Below are 10,379 nucleotides of genomic sequence, written 5' to 3'. Positions count from 1 at the left end.
ATAATAATAATGACAATAAACGTTTAGCCGTTTAAACTTTTGAATTATGTATTAATGCAGCAGAGTTGAGGTAAAGATAATGGGGTAACTCCCCGTTATTATATTTATGATGATGATGATGATGATGGTGAACGAAGGAACGAAAAGCTTAATGTCACGTTCGACACGCCGACTGGTGTATTGACACCATCTACAGGAGCAGCAGAACGGCGTCGCCGCCGCGATGCCCGCCCGCTGCACACTGGAACATACCACCCGCAGTTGTTCCCGTTCTCCGCGCTGTTACGGTTACCATTCTCACTCCCGTAGCTTTAGTCCTGTGTTCCTTTTGCGCCCCCTGTCGAGTGTCGGTGGTCGCTCGTCTCTTACACCCCAATCTCCTCATCCACATCATAATCATCCTCTACCACCGCTACCACCAGCCCCTCTGCTTCTCCTCCTCCACCTCCTACACCATCTTCTCCACCGGCAATGTCCGTCTTTCCTCCTCAGTAACTCTCTCTTTGTTTTACTTGGATGGTACAATGCCAGTGACGTGTGAGTTAGAGCAAGAGATATATTAATAACGGGTGCGCATGATCCAGGCCGTTGTAAATCCACACGACTATGAGCGGGATGGAAAAAGGTCGCCTGTGCAAAATAAAAAAGTATATAGTCAGTGAACGAGATTGCGACGCGCTTGCGTTATGAAGCACTTAGACAAACCCTGTGGTACCAGGGCCCGCTCGATATTCGAGAGTCGACTCCAACTACACGTTTCTTTTATACTTCTACACACGTTTTTAAGTCTTTGCCTCTTCTTCTTTTTCTTTTTTCTTTATTTTTTTATTCCTTTTTTTTTTCTTTCATTTAGGCAGGACTCCAAGGGTGGAAGCTGAGGCGCTGAGGGGAATCCTGTAGGAAGCAGGAAGCGCTAGAGGATTTCTTGCCCACTTACTTTATCTCTTGTCCTAATGCTTACCTAGGGACTATACATAACTTACAATCTGTCTTTACTTTTCAGTTGTTCAACAGCACGTATATTAGACACAATGCTTTTTATTACCGATGATCGATGGTAAATGATAAAATCAGGCATATATTGTATTTATCATTGTGCTTTTACGCTATTGTGTTTTCATGAATTGTCATCATGTGAAACTGATATTGATATTGATATTGATATTGATGATGGTTATAATAGCGGTAATGATAAGGAAGGAAAAAAATTTTTATTGATACTAGATTGGATATAATTGCAAGTGAATGCCGAGTCTTTACGCCTATTGGAGTTTTTTGTTGCATTATTTGTAGTGTGTGGGGTAGTGGCGATCGACACAATGCGAATTGCCGGAAGAATCATATCGCGATCCCGTATTATTGCTTGTGATGCACACGTATGCACAAGGGAGGGAGAGAATGTCGATGGGCAATCGATATTCCTCATTGTTGATACAACTCCACACATGCACTAGTTATAGTCTCTTACTTACAGATCAATTGGAGTAGAGATTGAGGAGATATGATAATGTGCACACTCGATTGACTGTAATTGCTCTGATAATTATTCTGTTGAGATTCATCTCAGCATTGATTTCCTCTATTGCTATAAATTTGTCCTGAGAAATTTTTTTTTGACATCCTTCAATACCCACTAGATTTTTTCATTGAGCTTCTTGACAATCTGGAAATAATAAAAATTGATAATTATTTTTTTTTATATTGGAAATTTTTCAGGTGATTTTCGGAATTAAATGATGTCAATTTTTTGACAGGTGGGTGGCTGATATGGAAAATAATTATTGGAAAAATTTGGCTGATTTTGGGGGATGATTTATTTATTTGGATGATAGAAAAATTTTTTAAATGTCGATAAGTTATCGGTAAAGTTCTTTACGTCGTCAGATAAAACTGCAGAGCTTTTTAATCAACGGAGGCTGACATAAATTGACAGTTACTACTTGACAGAAATTTTTTTTTCAGGAAATTAGATGGAAAATTATGTTTGAAAATTGTCAATACAAAATTTATGAGTGCTGATAATAATTTTTTAATTAATTACCTTGAAAATTATCAAGTAAATCGATTATGGATTAAAAAATAACAGAGTTTAATGACTTTTACTAGACGATGGTAAAGTATTTCGAATTTATTTTTCCATTGTTAGATAAGAGTAATTTTTTTCTGTTTTCTTATCAGTGGCTGACTAAAAATTTCTGCCACTACTTGAGAATGTTTTATAAGATTGTTGATTTAAATAATTGCGTTGTGATTTTTGAGAACAAAATTTTGAAAAATTTTTTTTTAAATTACTAATTTATTTTTACAGTCGAATTCCACTAAGCGACCGTCCAATAAATCGGTGCGAATTTCTCTTTCCACTATGCTCATATATGCATATATATATATATATGGATATAAATATGTACATCTGAACCATGTTATTTTAAAATGAATTTTTTTTTCCATCGACTAAAGCGAAAAATTAATTAATTTTTTTAAAATTAATAACTAATTTATTGTTTTTTTTTTTTTTTTAAGTTGGTTATGAAAAAAAGTTGAAAGCCATTAGAAAATTTAGTTTTGTTAACTCTATTTTATGATGAAGATTTTAATTTTTAGTGAATTACATTTAGTAAAGTAGATTACACTTCATAGCGCCTGACGATATTTTTAACTCTTTTAAAAGATATTAACTGGAAAGAAATTAACTCTTCTATTTTAAATCGCAAACCCACTGACGTATAAAATCAATAGAAAAAAAAGATAAAAAAAATTAACTAAAATTTAATGAGTTTATTATAATGATTATTTGATAAATATTAATTAAAATTGTTTTCAAAGTAAAAAGTTTTAAAGTTAACTAAATTGTGGTAATTGTACTTTAAAATACCAACATAATTTAATTTAAAATTCAAACTCTAACCGCTTTTATTTTTTTATTTCAAGCGATGCGCACATGAAATTAATTTAATTAATTATTGCGTCGACTATGAACTGTGCAAGTGTATTTCGATAAATGAAAATTTTTTGTAAAAAAAAATGTCAAAGTAAAAGTGTTTTTATTAATTGGAATCTGTTCCAATGCTAGATAAAATTTTTATCTCAAAAATCAGTTTTGTAAACTTGAATAATATTCTGTGCAATTTAAAATAAATATAATTTTGTATTACCGCCTTTTTTAGTCGATCGATTTTTTCTGTTTATACACGGAGAAAAAATTATGGTAACTGTTCCTAGTACGTTTATGAAATATCATCCCATAGTGTTATAGTAATGATTACTTGGGATTATGGGATATAGACCCATACTTTCTGGGATAAGTTTCCATAAGTATGGGAACAATTCCTATCATTATGGTAACAGTTCCCATATCGCATGTGAAAGAATCATGGTAATGATTACCATACTCATAGGAATAGTTCCCATAAGCAAATAGGAACCAATCCTATAACCACATTGTAACGGTTCTTATAATATTATGGTAAACATTCCCATAATATTATGGTAACTATTCCCATAGTATTATGGTAACGATTACCATAATATTATAGTAACCATTACCATAATTCCATAGGAACTATTCCGATACCATATGGGAATTATACCCATAATTATAGGAATGATTACCATAATATATATGGGTGCCGTTCCTATAATCAACATTTCAAAAAAACCGGTTACCATGCAGTATGGGCACCATTCCCATAATATATTGTAACTGTTACCATAATTTTCTCTCCGTGTACTCAGGACGAGTAAACGAAAAGTATGAAAAATTAATAATAGAAATACTTAAAGTATCATGGAATAAATGTTATGCTTATTGTTAGTTACCGCCCTATTCAAAATGTAACAAAAGCTATTGGTGAATTTGAAAACATTGGTAATTATATTGCACTTAACCAAATACAGAGTGCGGGAACTTTGAATGGTAATTGTAGGGCAGATTATAATTGTGCAGTCAATAATTATACTTCTGTTATCACCCAACATGGATGTAACTTTTCATTCTTATTTTACGCCAATTCAATATTTCACAATAGTCTACTATTGAATTCTTTTACTTTCTATGACAGGAAAATTTGTAGTAAACACAATAAATAAATTAATGACAATCATAAATTATGTTCTTAATTCATATTTAATTTTTTAATCCCTAGAAAATTATTTTGAAATTTTTGAATTATGTAAGTGTTTTATATTTTTTCAAAAATGATTATATTCAATTTTATTCCATGGATTCTGCTTTAAGGGACACCATTATACCCGGGTTCTGGTATAAAAACTGGGGATGAACAAATAATTTACTTACAAATTTTTGCATCGAATTGAATAGTGGGAATTTTTGAAAAATTAATTTTTTGAAAACTTTAGTATTTTCTTAATCCCGCCCCACCTCCCCTATATTCGAGTCGGCGAAAAGTCTCAGAATTGACCTGCAGTCAGCTGATGCCCAGGCAATTTTTTCTGTTTTCAAAAATTGAATAAAAAAAAAATTCGTATCACGATATTTTGAATTTAAATAATTATTTTGGCGCCATCGAGATCACAATTGTAAAATTAATTACAACCGTGTGATTTAATGCATGTAAAATGTTGTGAAAGTAACATATGTGTTTGTAGATTACATCAAATGATAAAATATATAATTCAACGTGTGAACCATTAAGTAGATTTGTCAAAATAATAAATGATGTACAATAAACAATTCCCATTGTGTTGATAATAAATGTCAATGTAACAATAAATTAGCATTCATATTCATATCTCGCAGAATATGTGTACCCCGTATAAAAAAATAAAAACCAGCTAAAATATTTTTGAATTTATAAATAATTAAAAAAAAAAAAGTTAAACTCTATAAAACGTTATTTTATATTTTTATTTTAGCACCTTTGGGAAAGCTTTGAGATATTCATTGCAACTGCAGTGCAATATTTTTTTACGAATGTTTATAAGATAAATTATGCAGTAAAAAAAAATTTTATATATTATGCTTCAATTAATATAACGCTTCAGTAAATTTACAAACATGAGTTTTTTTTTTTCTGGTAGCAAACTTTTTACATTGATATCGCCAGTGAATGCATTTGCGGCAAGTAAATATATAAACATTGCTGTATATTTACTATTCGTTATGCAACAGTAAAAGTTTTTGTCGTAGCGCAATTAGACCAATCATGTAAAACCGATATTGTTTGCCAAGTGTGTAAAAACAGGACATGTGCTTCCAGAGAATAATGTTTTTTTAAATGCTGGCATGAATCGCTGACACGCGGATTTTGTGATAATATTATATATGTTCCCAATAACTTGATATATGTAGCGATAATTAGCGTCAATGCAGGCATTTATTTTTGAACACCGGTTTTGTTCAAAAAACGTTGGTTTATTTTTAAAAATTTGTCTCTTATGATTTATGGTAGATTTTTTTTTTTTTTTAAGATTAATAGTAAATCTTGATAATGATGTTGTAGACATGGTTATTGCTGGCAAAATAAATAACATCGATAATTCATACTATTAGAAGAGGGTCGACTTCCCCTAAAATTCTGATGATTCGAGGAAAAGTTAAATCATAATTAAATATTTTTGTAATTATTTTTAAGCAATAGGAAGTGCTTGAAATTTTTTTTTCTTAAATTTTTTTTCTGGAGACTTGAAATTTTTTTTTTCTTAAATTTTTTTTCTGGAAACTTGGAATTTTTTTTATGGTTAAATGTTATTATAATTAACTTGCGATGGATATTAAATTAATATAAAAAAAAAATATTACTTCCAACTGGAGTAAAAAAAAAAATATATCTAATTTGATAATAGCATTTTTTATAAAAATGCTCAATTCCCCGAGAGAAAATTATAAAGAGGAAAAAAATGTTTTAAATCATGCGAGAATGAAGTTTTTATAATATAAAAAAAAAAAATGTATTTATTATGGATGAATGTATAGTCCCCGAGTAATTACTTAATTAAAATGATGAGAAGTGATGCGTTAAATCTAAAAATAGAGATAGATCCATTGGATAAATTGCTGTCTGAAATAATCGAATCCAGGCAGCGGAGAGTAACGAAAAGGAATCATCTGGATATTAAATGTCATTTTTTTATATCTGCTTTACAGCGTTTTCATGATAAAATTTTAGTTGGTATATAACGTGTCCGTTGGTCGTTATAGAGGAGAGAAAAGGTCGTTGGGGCGCCACGATGGGCGCGTAATGGTGGAAAGTAGAACGATTTTAATTTGCATATATTCCGGATTCCCGGACAATTCGGTCAGGAAGCACGTTAAAATATTATTGTAAAAAGAGAGCTCATAGAATTGGAGAATAAAGGAATGGTAAAATTTTGAATTTTGTCCCTTTGTAACCCGTAATATGACTAGGAAGTTGGACTCTCGGAAATGCTATTAATGACTTTAACTTTCTGTCAAGTACGTACTCTTTCATTTTCTTGATTTATTGCCTTTTATTTTTTTACTCTCGTATAATAAAGTTTTTTGCTCATTTTCTCTACAACGAAATCAATTAAAAACGTGAGCTATATGTCTATTTTTTTGTTATATGTATAGAAGTGTGCAGAAGTACAAGGAGCTCGGGATGTCGATTTCCGTCTTGAGTGAATACACCGAGAGCCGGTAGTCGACATTCGCGATACGAAATAAAATGGAGTAGAGTAAAAGTGGATGGGAACGAAGTGGAAAGCGGTGCTCCAATTCAATCGCTCCTTCCAATCGCCGTGAACCAATATTCGTTGTCGTCTTCCTCAAGAGAAAATGAGGAATTTTATTGAAACCTCGAGAACGTTTCCTTGTCCAACTTAAAGGTTTTCACCAGCCATCGAATTCAATACAATTACGCTTGTAGAATATCAATTTGATATGATTGCTAGGTAAAAATTCCGTTGTATAAAAAAAAAAAAAAAAAAAAAAAAAATAACCAAAGCGACAATAAAATAAATTTTTTTTACATTATTACAAATCAGCATAAATTTACACCAATTGTAAAAATTTATTTTTTTAATTTTTCCCGCGTGAAAATTAAATTTTAAATTAAACCTGAAATTTATGTTTTTCGTAAATTAAAAAAATTTTTCTGTCAACACGAAATTCGAGAGGCACTTTTTTTAATCCCAAAAAAATAGCCAGACAATGATGCAGTACATACTGACATACGTGAAAAAAAAAAAAACATAATAGACATCATTACAAAAGCTTTCAGAAATTGCTCCAAGACTTGCGGATATTTTTTCAGACGAGAAAAAAAAATTTAACAACCTCTTTAAAAATTCGCGGAGGAAAATTAAAACAAATTATTTTTTTACGACCAACAAGCTATCATGTCGCTTATTAAAGTTTTATATCCATAAAAAACAGTTTAATTTGAGGGTAAATATTTGCAAGTCAGTCAAATTAATAAAAATTGCAATAACGTAAAAAAAAAAAAAAAAAAAAAAAAAAAAAAAAAACGACTGATGTTACAGCGAAAAGAATGCGGGCGATTATATTTTGTAATTAGAAGAAAAAATTTAAAAAATCCGCCTCAGGCTATTCAACGTCACGAAATCCAATTTCATTAGTTTCGATTTTCGAATATAAAGCTCGTTTAACGTGTACACAAAATCGATTATCCGCGAAGAACCTCTCGATGTACGAGCACACGATCATAAATAAAGATGATGTATAACAATAACCATTGAGCAAGGGGATAAGACAAGTAGTTTCGCGTATAATGTCCGCGGTTATTTAAAAATTCCCTTCGTGGTAGGCTGGATGGTTGAACAAATTCACCACACACTGCTGTGGCTCACACACTCATTTAAATCTTTTATGTACATCTGGTGTACATATATAGACACATGTATACATAAAATATAGACACATGAATACACAACGGGGTAAAGTGTCAAGCACGTACAGCAGTATAGAGTTGAAAGCCAGATAGAAAATAAGAGCGACAGCTGTGTTAGAGAGAGCCCGTGCCGCGGTGAGTAGCCCCAGCCGAGAACCAGAGGTTTAAGTGTATATATATATATACATTAAGAGTAGGATGAGAATCTTTTTTGAATGGTATATAACGGTATAGAGTTGAGGGCTCGCCAGAGTCCCGGAAAATATTTATAAACGTTTTTCTTCCAGCACGCCGTTTAATCGTTCTCTTGAGGATATAAAATAGGGGTGGGGGTAGGCAAAATGGCTTTAGCTGGAGGCAATCTTACGGATTCATCCGTAAAAGGGTGAGAGTATGGGTTTTACGGGGGAACGGGGATCGATTCTCTCCACCACCGGCAGCCTTTCATTCGCCGTTTATCGTCCCGCGTTTACATACATTAACTTTAAATTTATATATTCGCATACTCAATCACTTGATGTGATCTATTCGATCTTGCATCCACACCTACCTAACTCTATACCGTTATAATATGTATCAAGGCAGTGGAAAAAGAGATCAATTAAGAGTATCCGGTTTAATTAAAAACCTTTTTCCGTACTTTTAATTTTAAATAAATTCCTCGCTTCATGACTTAAGTACCCGAGTGAAATGGGAAAGCGCAATAAAACATTTCTTAAAAAGAGATATGATTTATTTAGAATTTTTTACCGTCACCGTTATATTTCCTTCATTTATTTAGTTGTCGTAGTGTTTCGTTTTTTTTTTTTTTTTTTTTTTTTTTTATGTTTAACCATTTTTTCATCTCGTGGTTTTTTATTTAGGGAATTTTGTCAGTGTCCGATGCATTTTTAGCCATACAGGAGAGTAGAGATCTACTCAGCTTGGGACGTATAACCGTCGCGTATACGGACATGACAAAAAAACCTCTCACCGCCACAGTGGAGCCGCGACGGCGCGAGATGTGGATGTGGCAGAACGGGACGAAACGGGGGACAGGGTAGCTAACACTCTAAACTCCTAACTCTGCTTTCTCTTCACTCCCCTCTCAACTTTCATTCTCTTTTTCCCTCTTCCTCTCCCTCTTTCTCTTCTTCTATATATAAATGACAACAGTATACTCTCTCTTTTGGTGTCTCTTTGTCTCTCTTTCTCTTTCACTCAGAGCTTCTCGGTGTACCAGGTCGTTCAGCCAAGCTCGTGCGCATGGCACATCAGCTTCATATCATCGCTCGCCAAGACACACAACAGAGTTGTGTGTTATAGAACAGAACGTAGTAGTATGGGAGTATGGTATGGTGTAGAGACGAGAGTAAAAGAGTGGAGGATTGGAGGAGACGAGGAGATGAGGAGATGAGGCTGTGGATGCTGACTGCCGCTGGTGCTGGTGGCTCTGTACCCTCTGGAGCGACGGCGCAAAGCTCATCGCACTACTGTCGGACGAAAGCGCTCGTTCGAACGCGACTAGTCGCATAGAGTACCTATTCACGGCATAACGTGCGTTTTTGTGTCTGCTTTTTTGTGTTGTTGTGATGTGGATTTTTATCAATCAACACTCAGAGTAACTCCGGCTAAAAAATTTTACCTCGTGATGGACATCAATGGGATTAAAAAAAAAATTTTAATCGGTTATTAAGTTAAGGTTTTTTTTTATCACTCGTTTTGCGATCCTTTGTCTTTTGCAATTTAAATTTCGGAGTCGTGAAGTGTCCATGTGTTTCAATGATCGAGTTAAAAAAAAAAAAATAAAATGTCATGGAGAACAAAGCTAGTGCAGGTGCTTTGTACATATAATAGTTGAAATGATAAAGCAGCGTTTATATTATTCAATGCAATTTTAGTGGTACGATTGAATTTGAATGGATTTTTGTACTTTGTCATCTAGTCATCACTACCTACGATCCTTTTATATACTTTAACATTTCTCTCGTGTCGAGATATTATTATTATTTTTATTCTTTTTCTTGTTCTTCTTCTTCTTCGATACGTTCTAATGCTAATTTATGTCTGACGTAAGGCCGTTTTTACCATTTGATGCTGATTTGAACGAGGCAAAATGACAGCCGTAAAATTACAATATTCACGGTTGGATGACACAAAATTGTACGATTATATTTTTTATAAAAATATTTTATTTTCTAGACTGTTAAAATAACTGAAAAGAAATAGTCATAATATAAATTTGTTCACTTTTTTTCGTTTGCAAATTGTACGGTTTAAACTGCCTGAGAGCCGGGGGATTTGTTTTGATGTATTTCTTTCAGTCTTTTTCGCTTTTATTTTGATAATAAAAAAGAGTGGAATTTCTTTTTTTTATAATTAAAAGGATGAAAAAAATTAAAAGAATAGAAAAAAAATAAAAAAAAGGCGAACAAATAGTTCGAAATGTAAATTGAAAGGGAGAAAACCGAGCATTGTTTCATTTTCCCACTCGGTAAAATGGTGAATTGGATCGAGCTACTGTTGGAATGCTTTTTGACGCTTAAAAAGGAGAGAAAGAGGGTATATAGT

The sequence above is a fragment of the Microplitis demolitor genome, chromosome 7, assembly GCF_026212275.2.
Source record: "Microplitis demolitor isolate Queensland-Clemson2020A chromosome 7, iyMicDemo2.1a, whole genome shotgun sequence".
Lineage (NCBI taxonomy): Eukaryota > Metazoa > Arthropoda > Insecta > Hymenoptera > Braconidae > Microplitis > Microplitis demolitor.
This window is presented reverse-complemented; position numbering follows the sequence as displayed.